Source organism: Durio zibethinus, chromosome 12, assembly GCF_047325235.1.
Source record: "Durio zibethinus cultivar Kanyao isolate XHJ-2024 chromosome 12, ASM4732523v1, whole genome shotgun sequence".
Classification (NCBI taxonomy): domain Eukaryota; kingdom Viridiplantae; phylum Streptophyta; class Magnoliopsida; order Malvales; family Malvaceae; genus Durio; species Durio zibethinus.
In genome coordinates, this window is record NC_143173.1 from 10,796,742 (window position 1) to 10,815,971 (window position 19,230).

The following is a 19,230-nucleotide window of genomic DNA, read 5'->3' on the forward strand; positions in this document are numbered from 1 at the left end:
GAAGCCATGAGCAATATAGTTCATGAAAGCCGATATTTGGAGAAAAAGAAAAGAGAAGCAAACTAAATTTTTGTGGACACTTTTCTTAACGGGTCATTTGATTCGTGAAATTTAAAATTCTGGAAAGGAAAATGATCTTCAAGAAAGTGTGGATTTTTTACAAAGGGTACTTTTTCATGGCATGAATTGTTAAATTCTTACGTTTGGTTAAGAAGAAAGTCAGATTACTTAATCATGTATTTTTGCTATAATATCTTTCACTGTATAACAAACACAACAATTTGTTCAAATAAATAATCCACAATTAATGCGTTTCAAATCCTAGAAATGCAGTATTTGAGTGGTCAATTATAAAAAAAAAATTAGTAATCAATTATTGTGTCAAGTTCATCCAAGAAACGTAGGAAATAATCCACAATTACTATATTTCAATGCGTACAAACATAGTATTCGATGGAATATAAAAAAAATTTCAAAATCAATTACTATGTTTCTCGGAATAGAAATGCAGTAAATATGAAGATTACTTCGTTTCAAAGCCTCAAAAAGCAATATTTGATTACTCATTTTTTAAAAATTGATAATGAACAATTATTGCATTTAGCTTCGAAGAAACACAATAATTGAGCTTTAATTAAAATCCCTAATAGAAACCCTAATAGATCAAAAACTTTTCAATCAAGATTTAAATGAAAGCTAAACAAATAAAACAAAAAGGCATTTGAATCAAACAAATAATGCAAATCATATCATGATTTAATTGATAGTAGACTCGTCGTTTGTTGAAAAATAGAAAATGAGTTAATAACATGCATGATCCTTAAACTTTAGGCCAAATTTTATATTGGTTCCTAAACTTTGAAATGTTCTAATTGAGTCTTCGATTGCCCAAACATATGTCAATGAAGTCTTTTTATATGCTGGACTATCTAACTTAATGATAAATGCTATGTGGCATGACACAATATTTCATCCTTTTAATAAAACATTTAATATGTTTTAACAGTCTTATAAAAAAAATTTAGCTCTACGAAATTATATTTAGGGTTTGGGAGTTGGTTATGCATGAGAAAGGACTAGCACTCCCACAACGCCTGTTAAAGATAGTACCAATTAACTCCATGTTATCTTTAAACTTTGGTTAAAAATTGTCCTATTTTGGTGTTTAGAAATTAACTCTTTTTTTTTAATTCATAAAAAAGAACTTGATTTTTCTTAAAACAAATAAAAATTTGAAAACAAAACATTTTATTTTTGGATCAAAATGAAAACAATGTAAGTATCGAGACATCTTTTTCACTATCTTATATTTAGGTAGAGCTTAAAAAATATTCTTAACTTTAGGGTTTTCAAATTATCCCTCAAATTTGAAATAATACCTTGCATAAATAATAATCACTAAGAGTCTCTGTATATTTAGGCCAAATTTTGATGATTATATTTACTTGAGATATTATCTTATCTAAAAACATTTTACTTTGAAAACTCATTTTTGAAAACAAATGTATAATATGCATGAACATAATGTATAATGAATGCATGATATGAATGACATGGTATGAATGCAAGATAATTTATGGATACATGTAACAAAGTAAAATGAAATACAAATGAATGAATGAGGGTTAAGGGTTGGTTTTAGGGTTTGGGAGTTGGATTGGGTCTTCAAGGTTTGGGGTCGGTATAGGGTTTGGGTTGGTTTTGGGTCTAGGTTAGAGTTTAGGGCTAGGGTTTTGAGTTTAAGGTTTAGGGTTTAAGTTTTAAGGTTTAAGATTTAAGGTTTAGGGTTTAAAGTTTTGAGGGTGGCTTAGGGTTTCATGGGTGATTTGGGGTTTCATGGGGTTGAGGGTTTCATGAGAAATGCATTTGATGAAAATAATTAACAGAAATGCTATCAATAAAAATGTAAATATTGATGCATGAAAAATGCATGACTAGGGAATAAACTAATTCCAAATCTAGATATTTTAAAAACTATATTACAAACTAAATGTGTATGTAAAAATGTGATGTAAATGGATCAAATACTAATTTTTTTCTTGGATTTCTAAGACATGTTCCACCATTTTATTCTTTTAAACTTCATGCAAATAAACAATAAAATAACCAAACAACCTACTAAACTAACATTTTATTCTTGAAAAATTTAATCAAATACACTGAAATCTTGAAGAACAATGCAAGAACATAAGCAAATACATATGAACGAACTAACATTTGGCCTCCCATCAAGCTAGGAGGTTTCAACCAAGCATGGGAATAGCTTGGCCGAACCTCATCATGGCCTCCTCACAATTTCACCACCATTCATTTGATCCAAACATGCATCAATCATTTATAAAATCATCACATGAAGACCTTTATACCATGAGAGAAATTTTATCAAGCATGTAATTAACTGAATAGTAAAGAAACCATTGAACAAAACATACATAGCAAAACACCAAATTCATGCAAATAACTATTTCATCCATAAACAACATGAGAAGCAAGGAAAACATTTAAGGAGAACCAAAATGAGGTTTGGTCATGATGGAATGAGGTTTGGCCGAACTTTCAATGACTTCAAATGATAGAGTCTTGTTTTTATGTTACTTGAACTTTGATTCGATCTAACTATACTTTAGTTGAATGAAGTTTTAATTTAAACTTGAAATCAAATGAAGAACTATAAATTTCTCAAAAAAAAAAAAAAAAAATCAAAACCTAAATGGTATGACAAATATGATAAATGTTATAGATGTTTATGAAAATGCAAAGAAAAAAGGTAGAAAAATTATACCTACTCCAAGCTTTTCACTAAGATATTTTTTTTTCTTTTTTTTTTTCCTCATTTCCTCGTATCCTAGCCAATTTCTTTCTTTTCAAAACTGTATTCCAACTCCCATGAAAAGATAAAACATTTCCCTTTAAATATATGCAAGCCTTTAGATTAAAAGTTCATCTAATAGTTAAAAATTCTCTCTTGTTTTTTTTACGAGGTGCCACCTTTCACCCTTGGATCCAACCCCTTAATATCATCCTATGGTTGAGAATGCTTACTACGAAAGATTGGATTTTTAATGCTGCTGAAACCAAGTAAATAGACCATTTTACCCCAATTAAAAAGTTTTCAGTTTCTAGGTCATTTTCTTTGAAAACAATGTTCCATTCTTCATTTTTGTGATTTTAAAGCATAAAAAATCTTAAAATAATATGAAATTATGATATGAAAGTTTTCATGAAAATATGATCTTAGGAAGATCAAATTACAAAATTACCTTTAAGGGATATTTTGATAATTTCATACCTCTTGAAGTACTATCTAGATTTTTAATGCACCAAAAATCATCACATAATTTAAAAACATGGTTTGAAACATTTCACAAAAAATCAACATTAAGAAGATCAAATTACAAAAATATCCTAAAGCTATTTTAGTGATTTTACACTTTTTAAGATACGATCAAGTTTTTCAATATTCAAAAAATTATCAAATAATATTAAATATTGATCTAGAGTTTTTTGCTAAATTTCAACCTCGAAAATGTCAATTTATGAAAATACCTTAAGGGTATTTTAGTAATTTCATAGTACCGAAGGTGTGATGTAGGTTTTAATGCATAAAAAATCATCAAATATTATAGAATGATGACCTGTAAGTTTTTACAAAAATTCGATTTCAAGAAAGTTAAAGTACAAAAATATCTCTAAGGGTATTTTAGTAATTTTACACTTTTTGAAGTGCAATCAAACTTTTCAATACTTTAAAAAAATTCACAAATTCAATTTAAAACAACATTGGTTCCAATTTGATTGTGATTTTTGAAGGTTGACCCGAGTTCCAATCGTTTGGACTATTTTTTTTTATCAATTTTGACCAAGTTTGACTTTATTTGAGTAAGTTTGACTTTAAGATATTTAGGTAAAATTGGTCCCACTTTTAATCTTAAAAGCTTGTCAAAATTAAAGAAATATTGGATTTTAACTGGGTTGGATTTTAAGAGTTTCATAAATGGTCAAATTTTGCTCAAATAAAATTGTGTCTAGAGCTGCCTCTCTTTGCATATTTTTTAGGATAAAAAATAATGCAAAGACCAAAGACACTAATTTTGTCTAGCACCAAAGACTAAGGGGGTATTGATTAGGTGCTATTTATTTATTTTTACGTTGGAAGTTTTTTTCTTTTACAAAAAATCTCATTTTGGAAAAGTTGCCTATGAAGATAGGTAACAAACTTTAAAAATCTTTTTTTTTTTAAAAGAACTTCCATGAAGATAGGTAACAAATTTTAACAATCTTTTTTTGAAAAGGTCTCCTATGAAGATACGCAATAAACTTTTTAAAAAATCTCAACTTGAAAGAGTTCTAATGAAGATAGGCAACGAACTTTAAAAGAAAAAAAATTTTCAATTTGAAAAAGACTCTTACAAAAATAGGCAACGAACTTAAAAAAAAACTCAATTTGAAAAAGGCACCTATGAAAATAGGCAACAAACTTTAAAAATCTCAATTTGAAAAGGTTTGGTTGTGTCTAAGGTCTTCAAAAGGATTTTTTTCTTCTTTAAAGGATTTTATTTCTTTTCTTCGATTTTTTTTGTTTCTTTTTAAGAAGTATTCATTCTTTAAATGTGTTTATTTTCTCTCAAAAATCATGTTCATTCTTCATGCAATGTTTGTGACGAATGCAAAAAACACAATGCATAAAAAAATAATTTTGTTCACATCATATGCTTGTACATATGGAAACAAAGTGTTCATGATTACAACTATTCGTAAATTTGCAATTCTAGATAGGATGTCAGTAGTCACACCAAAAGTCCATCTAATGATGTCTTTTCTATAACATTTATCCTTTATTTATCTTTTTATCAAATCTTTTTACTTTGATCTGTAGTGGTTGAGTTGTGAAATGCTACCAAAGGTATCTTTTTCCTTTTTTCCTGCATCATGATCATTCAATATTTTCCATTTCTATCTTTCCATTATCATTCATTCATTATTTTCTACTTCGTATTCACTTTCCCATCACTTTCCTTACATCAGCCATCATTTATATTTATCATCATGGTTATCTTCTCTTATGCAATCATCCATCATTCATCCATTTTTATCCTCATTGTTTGATTTTTCAACCTTAGTTTTTTTTATCATTTCATTATGTTCATCTGATTTCATTTAATCATTCTCATTTCATTCATTTTTCTCTCTCTTTTATTAATTTTTTTTTTTGGGAAAGACCTGTTTGTTTATCTTTGTTATGCCAAAACCTTTTTTGTTCATGCTTCAGGTTTAGTTCTAAGAATTATCATTCATTATGATAATATCATGTCTAATGCAACCTTTTATTCAATCAATCAATAAACAAGGAAAATAAAAAAAGGTATTCATTATGATCATGGATAATTTACTTTCACAAATTTTGGATAAGAAAGAAACAAATGTACAATTCGATGTAACAAGAAATGTGGATAAATGAAATGGTATCAAAGACCTATTTTTCAAAATTTCAAACACTAAACATTAGGATGGATCCAGATCGTGTACTTCTAATCTTTTTTTAAAAGCCTTGTCTCATTAACAGCTTAATCAATACTGGCTTATCAAACCATTATTATGCTCTTTGACCAGTCAATCGATGATCTGTCTCCCATTTCTTCCCATTAGACATGTTGTTACCCTATGCTTTCCTTGCATTTCAAATTTCTATACTTTCCTTGTATTTCAAATGTATGGCCCAATCATTTCTCCAATATCTTTTTATACCTAAGCCATTTTTTTTGAGTTTTCAACTTAGGTATTTTTCTTGTGACCCAAATTGCCTTTTTCTAAGGCATTCAACCTAGATCATCATTTTTTTTTACGTAAAGTATTTCTTGACTACATCTAAATTGATAAGATTTGGTAATTCTTCTCTATCCATTTGTGACGAGGTCAAGGCTCTGCTGAAGAATGCCTTTTTTTAACATATACCGACCTTTCCAATTGGTGTCAATTTTCCTATATTGTTATGCTGATTGGGCAATGTCCTTTTCAACACTAATTCTCTTTCATGAAAGCATCTAAGCTTCATCTTTTTATCATGTGCCCTCTTCATTCTTTTCTGATTCATCTAATTATGACTAAGTGTTGAAAGCTTTGTTTCTTCAATCAAATTCAACTATTCATAATGGTTACAGACTCATTCTACCTCTTCTAGTTGTACTTCCATCAATACCCTTAAAAAAAGAATCTTTATTTCAATTGACAAGGCTGCTTCCATTCTATACATGAAAGTAAAAGGAGTTACCTTAGTAAAAGTGCAGACCAATGACCTATATGCAAGCAAAGCAAATGGTAACTTCTTATGCCAATCCTTATAAGTTTTAGTCATTTTTTTTAGTATCATTTTGATGTTCTTGTTAGCAACCTGTATTGCCCTATTCATCTTAAGATAGTAAGGTGCTAAATTATTATGGCTTATCTTGAATTAAGTACACACCTTCTTCATCATTTTATTGTTCAAGTTATTGCATTATCAGTAATGATCCTCTCAGGTAACCCATATCAATAAATCATTTCTTTCTTTATGACTCTGCATACGACTGATTGGATTATGCTGGTTACGATGCTGCCTCTACCTACTTTGTGAAATAGTTGATTACCATAAAAATGAATCAGTGTCCATTTAAAGCTTTTAGGGTAACGGGTCTATAGACACCCCATTTCGTTCAGGGCTTTTATTTGAATGGTCATTTTTGGTTTGGACTTTGTCTAGACTATTAGGCCTTTAAAATTGATTTGGGCATTGAATAGACCTTATCCAATTAGTGTTTGGGACTTGAACCTAGCGAATAAATTTCTTTTGGTTCTCCCCATTCGTATCTAGGCTTTAAGCCCAACGTATAACCTTCATTTGCTTTTCTTTTCTTTTTTGCTTTGATAAAATTTTAATAAAAAAACCAAATAATACAAGGGATTTACAAAAATTTTGATTTTGTCAAGGGATTCAATCCTAGAAATCATTTTGAACAAAAGGGGAAATTAAATCCCAAATATTATTGATCAGAATCAAAGTGGTATTTTTTAAAGGGCAAGAAAATTAAGCCAAGAATATATTTGATCTATGCCAATCAATGAGGAATCCCTAAAATTTTTGATAAAAAGCCATATATAAATCGTGTTCAGACCCACAAAAAAAAAAAAGCGTAGTGAGAAAAGAGAAAATTTTTGAAGCAAATCATAGCAATTTTTTTACGTTAAAGGCTTTCTTGGGCGTTGGGTTTTGATTTTAGGGATTTAGGTTTAGTGAGCGATTTTGGGTTTTGAGGTTTTGTTTGTTTTTTTGGGTCGATTGTTGGAGTTGTTTGGAATTTCTAGAATTGGGGAATCTTTTATATATATTTTAAATTTCTAGGTATCTAGGTTTTCCTAGGAAATTGCTTAAATTTTCTAGTGAGGTTTCATATTTGCGATGGCCAGAATTTGGGATTATCATTGGTTTCTAGATTTTCTTTGTCATTTTCTAGGTTTGTTAAAAATTGTTGTTTGAAGGTTAGAGAGAGAGGTTGACAAAAAAACGTGCTAGAGAGAAAAGATCCAAGTTATTCTAAGAAGAAAACAAAAGATTTGGGGCTTTTATTCTTATGCAAAACAACACCATTTTAGGCTTAAAAAAAAGTTAGGATCTGTGCATTTTATCACTTTTTGACTCGACCTACTGCTTAACCTGGTTCTAACCTGCATCCAACTTTTGGCTCTGAGACAAGTTGCACCCTTAGCTAAGCCATCCAAGATGAGCTGATCCAACTATGCCTCTAAGCCATCAAGTCAAGCCGAATTTAGGTATATTTATATTTTTTTTATTTTTATTTGTCTATTTGTTTACTTATTTATCTATTTGTAAATATGTTTATTAAAACATATTTGAATATAAAGGCCTTGCCAACATATTAGATGGCTCGTTTTTTAATTTTCAAAATAAGGTTTTACCAACATATTGAAAACCTTATGATTTTGTTTTTTACATTAAATCTTAAGAAAAAAACAAAAAGTAAAAAAGCCTTGCCAACATATTGTGGGGCCAATATTTTTTTTAATTTTTTAAAATAAGGTTTTAGCAATGTATTGGAGAACCTTACAATTTTTAATAAAAATCAAGTTTGAAAAACAAAAAAAAAAGTTTCTTTTTTTCATAAAATCTTACCAACATATTGGATGATAATCTTCGATAGAAAATCTTACAAACATACTGAAAGATATTTCTGACAAGAAACCATGTTTATAGAAATTTATTACCATAAGCAAATTAAATGAATAAGATGATGAAGCCTCTTTAAAGTGTGACAAATAGTCTCCTTGAATACTCTTTGAGTGAGAAAATATTCTCAAATTATTATCAATATATTGGAGTAATTTAAAGAAAATTTTTAATATTAAATTATTTGATAAATTATAAATATGTTTTAAGGCATGGATAACTTGTAATTAAACTAGTACCATCCTTTAGATGGACGTTGTAAGGGTACTATAACATTCTTTATGCATAATTGCTCTCTCAAACCTAAAATCTGGTTTTGTGGACTAGAATATACTATTTAAAAATACTTAAGTCAAGCTTGGGAGTTCTTTTTAAAATGGAACGATTCAATTAGGTGGTCAATTACTCTTAAATAAAAAATATTGATGGCAACTCCCTTAAGTCTATGTCTAGCGATAAATCTATAAACTTATACACTATGACAATTTGGCGACTCCACTAGGGATACCAAGAGTCAAACTAGTAAATTATTTCTTGTTATCCAAGCTTAACTTAATAAATTTAAAAAAATTATTTTTCATTTTTCTTTTTGTCTATATTTTATTTATCTATTTATTTATAATATCTATCATTCACTTGCATATGCATAACATGAACTCTATACTTGAGTTTTGTCCCTTATGAGGGAGTAAAACACTTACCCTTTTGTGAGATTTCATATCTTCGCATGGGCTAACAAAAAACTTCTACTCAAATTGAACCCATCCTACTTATGGCCTATAATGGGAGAAGATTAGAATGCCTTACTAGTCTATGATGGACAATGGTATAAGGAACAATTTGGGAACCTTTAGAATAAATTCAAACCAAATATAGTTAACCTTATGAGCTTAACCCATAAGTAAAGCCATGTTCCCTTGACCTTTAGAATTGACCTTGAGTTAGTATCATGTTATTATATTTGTTTTGCTAATATGTTTATTTTTTTATATTGAAATAATTAACCAATTTCTTTGTTTATTTTTTTCTTATCTTGCATATTCATAAAACATTCATATAGATTGCATAGCATACTTACCCCAAAGATATTTTCAATAAGAGCTTTCATGGAATCCATTGGACATCTAGTTTGTGCCTCATCTATGTTTTTTTGAGTGTGCGTCACCTAATGATTTGCAGGTAGAATGAGAAAAAAGGTAATAAAAAGAAAGGGATTGTTTTACCATGTGGCTATGCTTTTACCCTGCCTAAAAAAGTTCATTTGCTCCTCAAACAAAATGATTTGAAAGACTTTTAGACATATGAAAAAGTATAAATCAGTCTAGAAAGTCAAACTTCTATGAAAAGTATGGCCATATTATGCAATTCCTTTTAGTTGTAGTTGAAAATATTCTCATTAGAATAATGGTGTCCTTCATATAGATGCTTTATCTTTAATGAAGTTGACATGAAAATGACTATAAAGGAGTATTCTACATTGATAGGTTTGCATCTCCAATCGCTAGATAAGATATATGTCAGAAGGTAGAAACCAACATTTTCGTAAGAAACTAACAGATCTCATAGGAGTTAAAAAGGAATATGTGAATGTACAGGTTTAAGAAAGAAATGACTATATTTGTGTGCCTTGGGAGTTTTTTCACGATTTCATCACAAAGCATTTGAATGATGATCAACGGTTGGATATATTTGCTATGGCCATATATGCCATGGTAGTCTTTCCTAAAATTTTGGGTCATATTAAGATAGAAGTGATCGATTTTTTCTCGTATGTGGAAAAAAGTTACAATCCCTCTTATGCAATCTTAGTTGAAACAATTAGATCCCTAAATTATTATTGTCAGAAGGGTAAATGGTGCTTTGTTAGATATGTGCCATTATTATATTTATGGATGAAAAGTCACTTCAAGTATAAGAAGAATCCTTTTTCTAAACTTTACCTCTGTAATCAAGCCCTAATTAAGGGGTTTTGTGAGAGTGAATGGTTGAAGCCCAAATTTAAGGAGGAATGGATTGTCCTGCTACAAGGTTATACTTAAACATAGGTAAAATGGTTAGTTCCATGGATGAATAGTGAATCGATATTATATCAATGTGGAGATAAGACTGGATCCCACTTTTAGGTTTATGGGGAACAACAAGTTATGCACTACTTATGGTGCGAAGGCAATATAAGGCTGAGCAGTTCATTCCTATGGCACATAAACTCACTCAATCAGATTTTCTGTATAGTGAGTTAAAAATGGTGTAAAAGGTGGATAATGTGATCAAGGCATGGAAAAAGCCTAAAAGAATGAGTCCTAGGTCATTATTGACAAAGTTACTCATGGATATTTGGTGTGGAAAGGCAAAAAGGGTAAAGAGGTTGTGTTTACTCTTAAAAATCATTGCTTGCCAATGAAGCAAGAGTTGGATGAGATACCCTTAAAGTTAGAATTTGGAAAGAAGGAATTTAAAGTCACGAAAGATGAGATAGAGCAAGAGACTCAAAGGCTTCAAAAGAAGAGAGAATAGTGGAAAAACAAAGTAGAAAAGCTAGAAGTCAAAATTCACAAGATCTCCAATGAGCATGATATAGTGATTAATGATTTGGCTTAACTTCATCAATAACATAAGAAGTTGGAAGCTGAGAGTAAAAACCAAAAGGTTGTTAGGGAACATGACAATGCCCTTAAAGAATTGATGGAGCTACGTTAAGAGCATAAGATATTACATATCCAAGTGAAAGCCAAAGAAGTAAATATTATTGATTTTACTTATGAGAATGTAAAGTTGCGAAAAGAATATTCCTAGATAGAGGATAAATGTGTTAAAGCCCAAAAGGAGAACAAGATGCTTAGAGGGTATACATAGACATTTAAGCAAACATTGAATGAATAAATGGATCACATCATGGCACTCACTAAAGGGCATAGGGAGCTATCCTACCAGCATGGTTTGGCAAAAAATAAAATCTAGGAAGGCAAAAGTACATAGAGCACCTTGTGACTCAGATAAACAAAGTAGTGATCAAGGTAGGAGAAATGGTTAAATAGGCTGAGGCATTGAGAACATTGGTCGCACCAATAAGAGAACATGAACAGTGTTTGTTGAACTTCATTGAGGAGTCCAAAAATCAATATGAGCAGATTAAACATTTTTACAAGTGGAGAATAATAGACTTATTGTAAAATAGACTTTTGTGGAATAAATGAAAGTTCATTTTTGTTGAAAATTTTTAAGGGGTAAAAACTTTTGTACATTACATTCATTCATGCATGGTTAATTTTTTAATCATGTTAGTTTATAATAAGACCATTAATTTAAAATTATGGTACACAAAGTTCAAATATAGCTCAACATAGTATAATACTCAAACTAAAGCTAGAAGAATGGAGCAAGATAATGCAAGTTGTGTTGAGAAATTGGAAAAGGCTTAAGAGGAAATCAATGGAGAGCTAAATAAAATCCTTAAAGCATTAGGCAAGTTGAATAAAGGAAAGGTAGTGGAAGAAGATACTTCATAAGATGTTATTGACTATCTATAATTTTCAAGTTATGGCCCATATCAGGCCCAATCTACTACCAGTTTGCATTTCTTGCAAGCTATACTTATTTAAGAATGCCACCTACACCTAGCCAAGGAAATGTCCAAAGCTACATCAATCCTACCTTCACTAAAAAGGCAACTAGGCCAATCCAAGTTTCTAATTTGGACAACCCAAAAGAGAAGCTAAAATAAAAAGTGGTTGAGGCTTTAGAAAACTCAAAAGTTAATAACAAGATGAAGATGTTTGAAGTAAGATAAAAAACTATGAAAGGTATTGATTTTTACGATTCCATAGATGCCACTGGGTTTTGTTTAGTTTCAGATGTGGTTATACTTCTAAAATTAAAGTGCTAAGTTTAAAAAATAAAATGATATAAAATGTCCCATCATGTATTTTACAATGTACTATCATAAGATGGTAGCTTATGCTAGTAATAAGAAACTATTCATTCATGTATTTCAAGATAGTTTGTTTAGTTTTACTGTAAGGTGGTACATTCATTGGATAAAACCCGCAACCAATCATAGAAATAGTTGGCCTACTTTTTTGTTAGTCAATATTGCCATATTATAGATCTGGCTCATGATCGCCTTTCTTTGTAGAGAATAGAGAAGAATGTGAAAAAATCATTTAAGGAGTATGCCTAAAGGTTGAGGGATGTAGCTGGTCAAGTGCAACAACCCTTGATTGAAAAAGAGAAAACTATTTTGTTTGTGAACACTCTGAAGTCACCCTATTATGAAAAGATGATAGGGAATGTAACTAAGAACTTTGCTAATATGGTGATCTCAGATGGCATCATTGAAAATGCCATTAAGAATGGCAAGTTGGAATGAAGAGAGTCTTCTATTGCCAAAAAAATGCTCAAGAAAAAAAAGAGTGAAACTCAAGCTATGAGTTTTGAAGGGCAATAATTCAAAAATTATACCCCTCATCCAGAACTTATTTACCCCACATATTACCCCATAAAAAATAATATTGCAGCTTTCTCATACGAATTAATTCTATAACCTTTTTATCCACCCACCTATTTATTGACATTCAGACCACTTACCAATACATAGAACCTTAACACCTCTTTTACTATAAGACCCTTTATATGCCTAGCTAACTCAACAAGTGGTCCAGGGGAACCATGACATAATCGAGAGAAACCCATTTTCGATCCCAATCCCATGACTTATATAGAACTATACCAAGAACTCTACAACAATAATTTAATTGCTTCTCTCCATATAAAGTCACTTGAACCCCCTTATCCTAAGTGATACGATCCTATTGCTCATTGTGATTACCATTTCAAAATTGCTGGCCATTCCATTGAAAACTACACCACTTTGAAACATAAGGTACAAAATCTAATAAAAAATAGGTTAATTAATTTTAATACTATTGAAAAAAAAAACACCTAACGTCAATGGCAATCCATTGCCCAATCATATAGTAATTGCTATAAATGAGGATAGAGAACAATATATGAAGAAGAGAGCAGATGAGATTAAGACTTCATTTAGTCAATTGTATGATGCCTTATATGAGGCTGGGATGCTACACTGGATAGACCCATGTACTTATCATGGGAAGGGGTAAGTACCATATTGGGGCTCTAAGCCATTCTATTGATACTTGCAAACAATTTCATGAAAAGGAATAGAAGTTGATGGATTCTTATTAGATTAAGCTTTATAAGAAGGGGAAAGCTTCAAAAAGTGCTAAGATGTGTATGACTGATAAGTTAAAGTGGGTGCCAAAGCCAATAACCAGTTATTATGGCAAAAAGCCAAAATCGACCATATATAAGCTTATCCCCAAACCAGTGACCTTGAAAGTCCTGAACTCGTGCCTTTATAAAGATGAAAAGCCTATGCAATAGAGGTATGGTTGTAAAATGACAGTTTAAGGGCAATTAGAGACTATACTTAAGCCAAATGCTACCAATATAATTAGTGTAGGTGGCATATCTTGAAGTGAAAGGTACTATACTCTGGAAATGTTGGAAAGGGCAAGAAAAAAGAAAGCAACAATGGTGGAAAAACAAGTTGAGCCAGAGTACTTCCAAAAAAAAAAAGTTCAAAGCTTATGTTTGAGAAGAAAAGCAAGCGAGTTCTTGAAGTTGGTAAAGCACAGTGAGTATTCTATGGCTGAATAGCTAAACAAGATGCCAACTAGGATATTTTTGCTACCATTGCTATTGAATTTGGAATCACATCGTAACGCCTTGTTAAATGTGATAAATCAAGTTTATCTAGCGCATAATGTATCAGTAAAATATAAACCATTTAGTGAAAAATCTTGTAGTGCCACATTCAATAGCTTTTGGTGATGATGAGATCCCATATGAAGGAAAAAGAAATACAAAGGCTATGCATATTACTATTAAATACAATAGTCACACTATAGCCAAGGTTTTTATTACCAATGGTTCAGTTATTAATGTTATGCCTATGTCTACCTTATCAAGGTTGCCCATTGATATATCCCATATAAAAAGCAACCATATAATCATTTGAGCTTTTAATGAGATTAGAGGAGAGGTATTAGGAGATATTGAGATGCCTTTACAGATTAAGCTTGTACATTCAATGTAAAATTTCATGTTATAAATATCTCTCCGTTTTATGGCCATTTGCTAAGTAGGCCATGGATTCACATGGTAGGTGCTTTTCCCTCTTCCTTAGACCAAAAAGTCAAGTTCAATGTGGAGGGTCTACTTGTGATTGTGGTTGGAAAAGATTATTTGCTGGTGACTGATCTTATGAATGCTCCTTATGTGGAAGTAGCAAAGGAATCATTGGAGTGTTCTTATCGATCCTTCGAGCTTGTTAATACTATAGGCAAGGGGTATAAATTATGCTAACCAGATTTCACTAAGATCATGATCAGTCATATTATCAAAAAGGTTTGGTATCCTAGAGTTTGGTTGGGTAAGAATCTGTGAGGAATAAAAAAGCCACCAATGATAATAGACAATAGTGAAAGACTAGGCTTAGGATATGAGGTTGATGAATGGGAAATGAAAAGGATGCACAACAACCAAAGAGGAAAAATGATGGTAAGAAATATGCTGATGGCCATTCCACACTTGTATAAAACCTTTAGGCTAGTAGGATATATGTATCGAAGATCAAATGAAGTTATTGAGGAGGAATTGATCCTGGATGAAGCTTTCATCAAATTGCCCATCTAAATGATAGGCGATGAAGATAAAAAAAGTCTAGAATGAAAAGATGTTGATCCATCCACGTCTGCCAGGCTTTAGGTTAAAGAATTGTAGTGTCATTGAGATGCTTGCTATCTTTGATACCCAACCAATGTAATTATAACTCCTAATTGCTTACGCCTAAAAGTATTGGGATGGTATTTCATTTATGGGTCACTTATCATTTATTATTTCAATAAAAGAGTAGGAATATGCATTTTCATTCATTTTTTCTATTATTTTCAATTTTAGTTTTCCTTTCAGCCAAAGTATTTCACCAATACTTCCCATTTCATTCAATTTTAGGTCCCTAAATGAATATGAAGATAATCAAGATAACAATCAAGGATTTAATTTTGAAAATTCAATTAATGTCGATGAACTTGACATTGAAGATAACTCTAAAGAATATACTTTGCCTCTAAACCTAATGAGATTGATTGAATGGGAAAATAAATCTATTAAGCCTCATCAAGAAATCATTGAGGTGATAAATTTATGGGATGATGAGAGCAAGAAGGAAGTTAAGGTTGGCATATCATTCTCATTGGCTGATAGACAAAGGTTAGAGGATCTATTTCAAAAGTTTATGGATGTGTTTACTTGAAGCCAGAATGTAGGTTAGTCCAACATAAGTTAAGACAAATGAAGCCTAAAAAGCTATTGAAGATTAAAAAAGAGGTAAAGGTCTACAAGTGGTTAAATATCCAAAATGGGTAGCTAACATAGTAGCTATCCTTAAGACAGATAGGAAGGTATAAATGTGCATTTATTACCATGATTTGAATAGAACTAGCCTGAAAGATAATTTCCCTCTACCTTACATCAACACATTGGTGGATGATACAACCAAGCATTTTTTGTTTACTTTTATGGATGGATTCTCAGGATATAATTAGATAAAGATGGCCCAGGATAATATGGAGAAAACCACTTTCATAACTATATAGGGTACCTTTTGTTACAAAGTTATGCCCTTTGGATTAAAAAAATGCTAGGGTAGCTTATCAAAGGGCTATGGTGACACTTTTCCATGACATAATGTACAAGGAGATTGAGGTGCATGTGTCATAACGTACAAGTCCAAAGACTCAGTCGGTATATGTAAATATTTTTAAGGTCGTGAAAAACACGAGTTGCCACCAATCTTTTTTAGGGTGTGATTGGCCACCCAAAAATTTTATCTTTTTAATAAAATCATGAAACCAGTTTAAAGCTTTATTAAAAAGATAATTTTGGTCTACAAAAACATATTGAATTTGTGAGTTGGTTACGTGTGGGGAAGGATTAGCACCCCCACAACGCCCATAAAATTAGCACCAATTAATTATGCCCTATTTGTAATTTTGAATAAAAATGGTTTTCTATATGAAATTTAATTATAATTCCCTTTTGTCTATTTACAAAAAATCTTTTATTGAGAAATATTAAAAGAATCTTCAAATTAAAGAAACCCTTTCGAAGTCTCGAATATGAAGGTAGAATTTGAAGATTGTATTTCCATTTAAGATTCATCATAACATTCATTTTAAAAATAAAATAATATTCATTGTAAATGATAATTATTGACGACTCTCAAACATCTAGGTAGAGTATCAATCAATTATATTTCATAGAATATTGTTTTAATTTTATTTATTCAAAACTAAAAATTTTAAGAAAAATTTTGAAGTGGTAAAAAAACTAAATTAATGTTAAACATTCATTACGAAAGCAAAAACACACACACACACACACACACACACACACACACATATATATATATGCATTATAAATGAAAACGTTAATTTAAAAACAAAACATATGATGATTAAGTAAATTTTGGAATCGAGTTTTCAACTATAAAGAAACCACTTGAACTCTCTAATATCTAGTTAAAGTTTGGGTGTGAATTTTTATATTTGAAAATCTCGTCCCATTATTATTATTAATTTAACAAATTTATTTCATGTAGAAAAAATTTATGAAAATTCTCAATGAAATAAAATTTCCTGAATACCTCCACATCTAGATGGCATTTGAGAATAGATTATTTCATAAAAGGTTTTCATGCAAATCCTTAAGAATTTAAAATTTTAAGAAAACTTTTATGTGATAGAAAAATGAAGATACAATAATGTAATTAATATTAAATAATCATAACTAAACAAATATATACATATGCATTATGAATGATAACATTAACTTAAAATGAAATATATGTAAAAATGATGATTAAGTGAGAATTTAATAATCGAGATTTTAAATATAAAGAAACCACTTGGACTCTCCAACATCTAGGTAGAGTTTGGGTGTAAATTTTTATATTTAAAAATCTTGTCCAATTATTAATAGTATTGTATTTTTATAATTGAGATTTTAATAAAACAAATTTATTTTTAAGCCATGGAAATGTATGAAAATTCTTAGTGAAACAAAATATCCTAAATGCCCCAATGTTTAGGTGGCATTTGGGAACAAATTACTTTACAAAAGGTTTTCATCCAAATCCTTATAAATTTAAAAGAGTATGAGGTTTTAGATAAGTTTAGGTTTAAATTTTAAGAGTTTACGAATCTCTCTAAAATTCTCTAACATCTAATAAAACTTTCGGAGCAAGCTCATTTTTATAATTTTTTTAAAAATGGGTTTTTATATACTTATATTTTTGTATATATTTCTTGTTTTCCTTAAAATTATTATTATTATTATTATTATTATTATTATTATTATTATTGTTATTATTATTATTATTATCAGGCATTAATTTAAAGTGTAGAAAAATAAAAATACACCAATCATGGATTTAAGTATGAATATTGAACTAAAACAAGCATGAGAATCCAAACAATAAAAAATTTTATAATGCCTAAAATTAAATTTACAATTGAATTTAAATAACCTAAAATAAGATACGAGTTTGATTGAACTTAGTAAACATGAAAATATACTTTGTGGAAACAAACCTTAAGCTTTACAAATTCTAAGTGAAGAAAATTACTAATCTATTTTTATTATTATATTCATGTCTAAGTTAAAAGAAATATATGAGATCCTAGCATGCCACCACCATGGTCCCACGGCATGGCCTTTTACTGCCTAAATGATATTAGCATCCCATTTTAAACTGGTCCACAAATATGCAAAGAAGAAATATACCAAGAAAGCCAAAATGGTCCTCATGCCATGGCCTTTTGCTGCCTAAATGGTGTTTTCATCATGCCTTTGTTCTCATAAAAAAAAAAGCCACCTTCTTTTTTTTTCTTTTTTTTTTAACTAGTGTACCAATAGATAGGAAAGATAATTAAACGTTTAACTTCTTTATAACAACATGCATACAGAAGAGGCTCAAACCATTTAATAGTTGCAAATTTAAACTCTCACCATTGTATTATATGCTATAGAAGACCATCAAAGGAGAAATGAAGATGAAGTTATAAGTTTTTTTAAACAAGTAAAGCAACAAGAACAAAAACACAAGAACCTTAAAAATTTTTTCTCTTCTCTTGATTCTCATTATTTCTAGGTCTTTCTTTGTAAGACAGATTATTTCTTTTTTGTTTCGTTAATTATTTTAGAAGAAAAGCAAGAAGAGAAGAAAAAAAATCATAGCTTTAAGTCACTACACAAGATATATATATAGTCACTACACAGGATATATATATATATATATATATAGAAGTGGTTAAACTATTGTTTTGAGGCTTCAACAAAGGCTCCTTTAAGAACAATTGGAAATGGATAATCAAAAAAAGCTGAAACTTTAAACTTTTTGGAGCAAACTGAATAGCAAAAGGAAAAAAATGAACAACACACACAAAAAGAAGGAGCTTGAAGCTCGACCTTGTATGTTTGAGCAAGCTGGAATGTGCACAGAATAAAAACCAACAACCATCTATATCTGAAGCTTCAAAGAACACTCAATGCATCAGGCCATGGCATATAAGAATAGTAGCTTATATAGTTCAAGTAAGAAAATGAGCTAATAATCGATAGAATGGACTCTTATATTCTGGTGCAAACCTCTCACAGAAGCAATGACCTTGACAACTAACCACAGAAGAAAAATAAAAACTTAGACATCTGTAATGAAAGTAGCATATATATATGTATAGTTCTTACTAGTAAAAACTAGGGATCAAAGACTTTCATTAGTTTTTTTCTCTTTTAGAGAAACTGTGCACACATGAAGAATCAGCAGACTTAGTAGTTTATGAAGGAGATAACTTGCCTATAACCCTCCTTGAGAATAGTGGCTTCTTCCTTTTTCTTTCTTTCTTTTTTTTTTTTGGTCTTTTCTCATC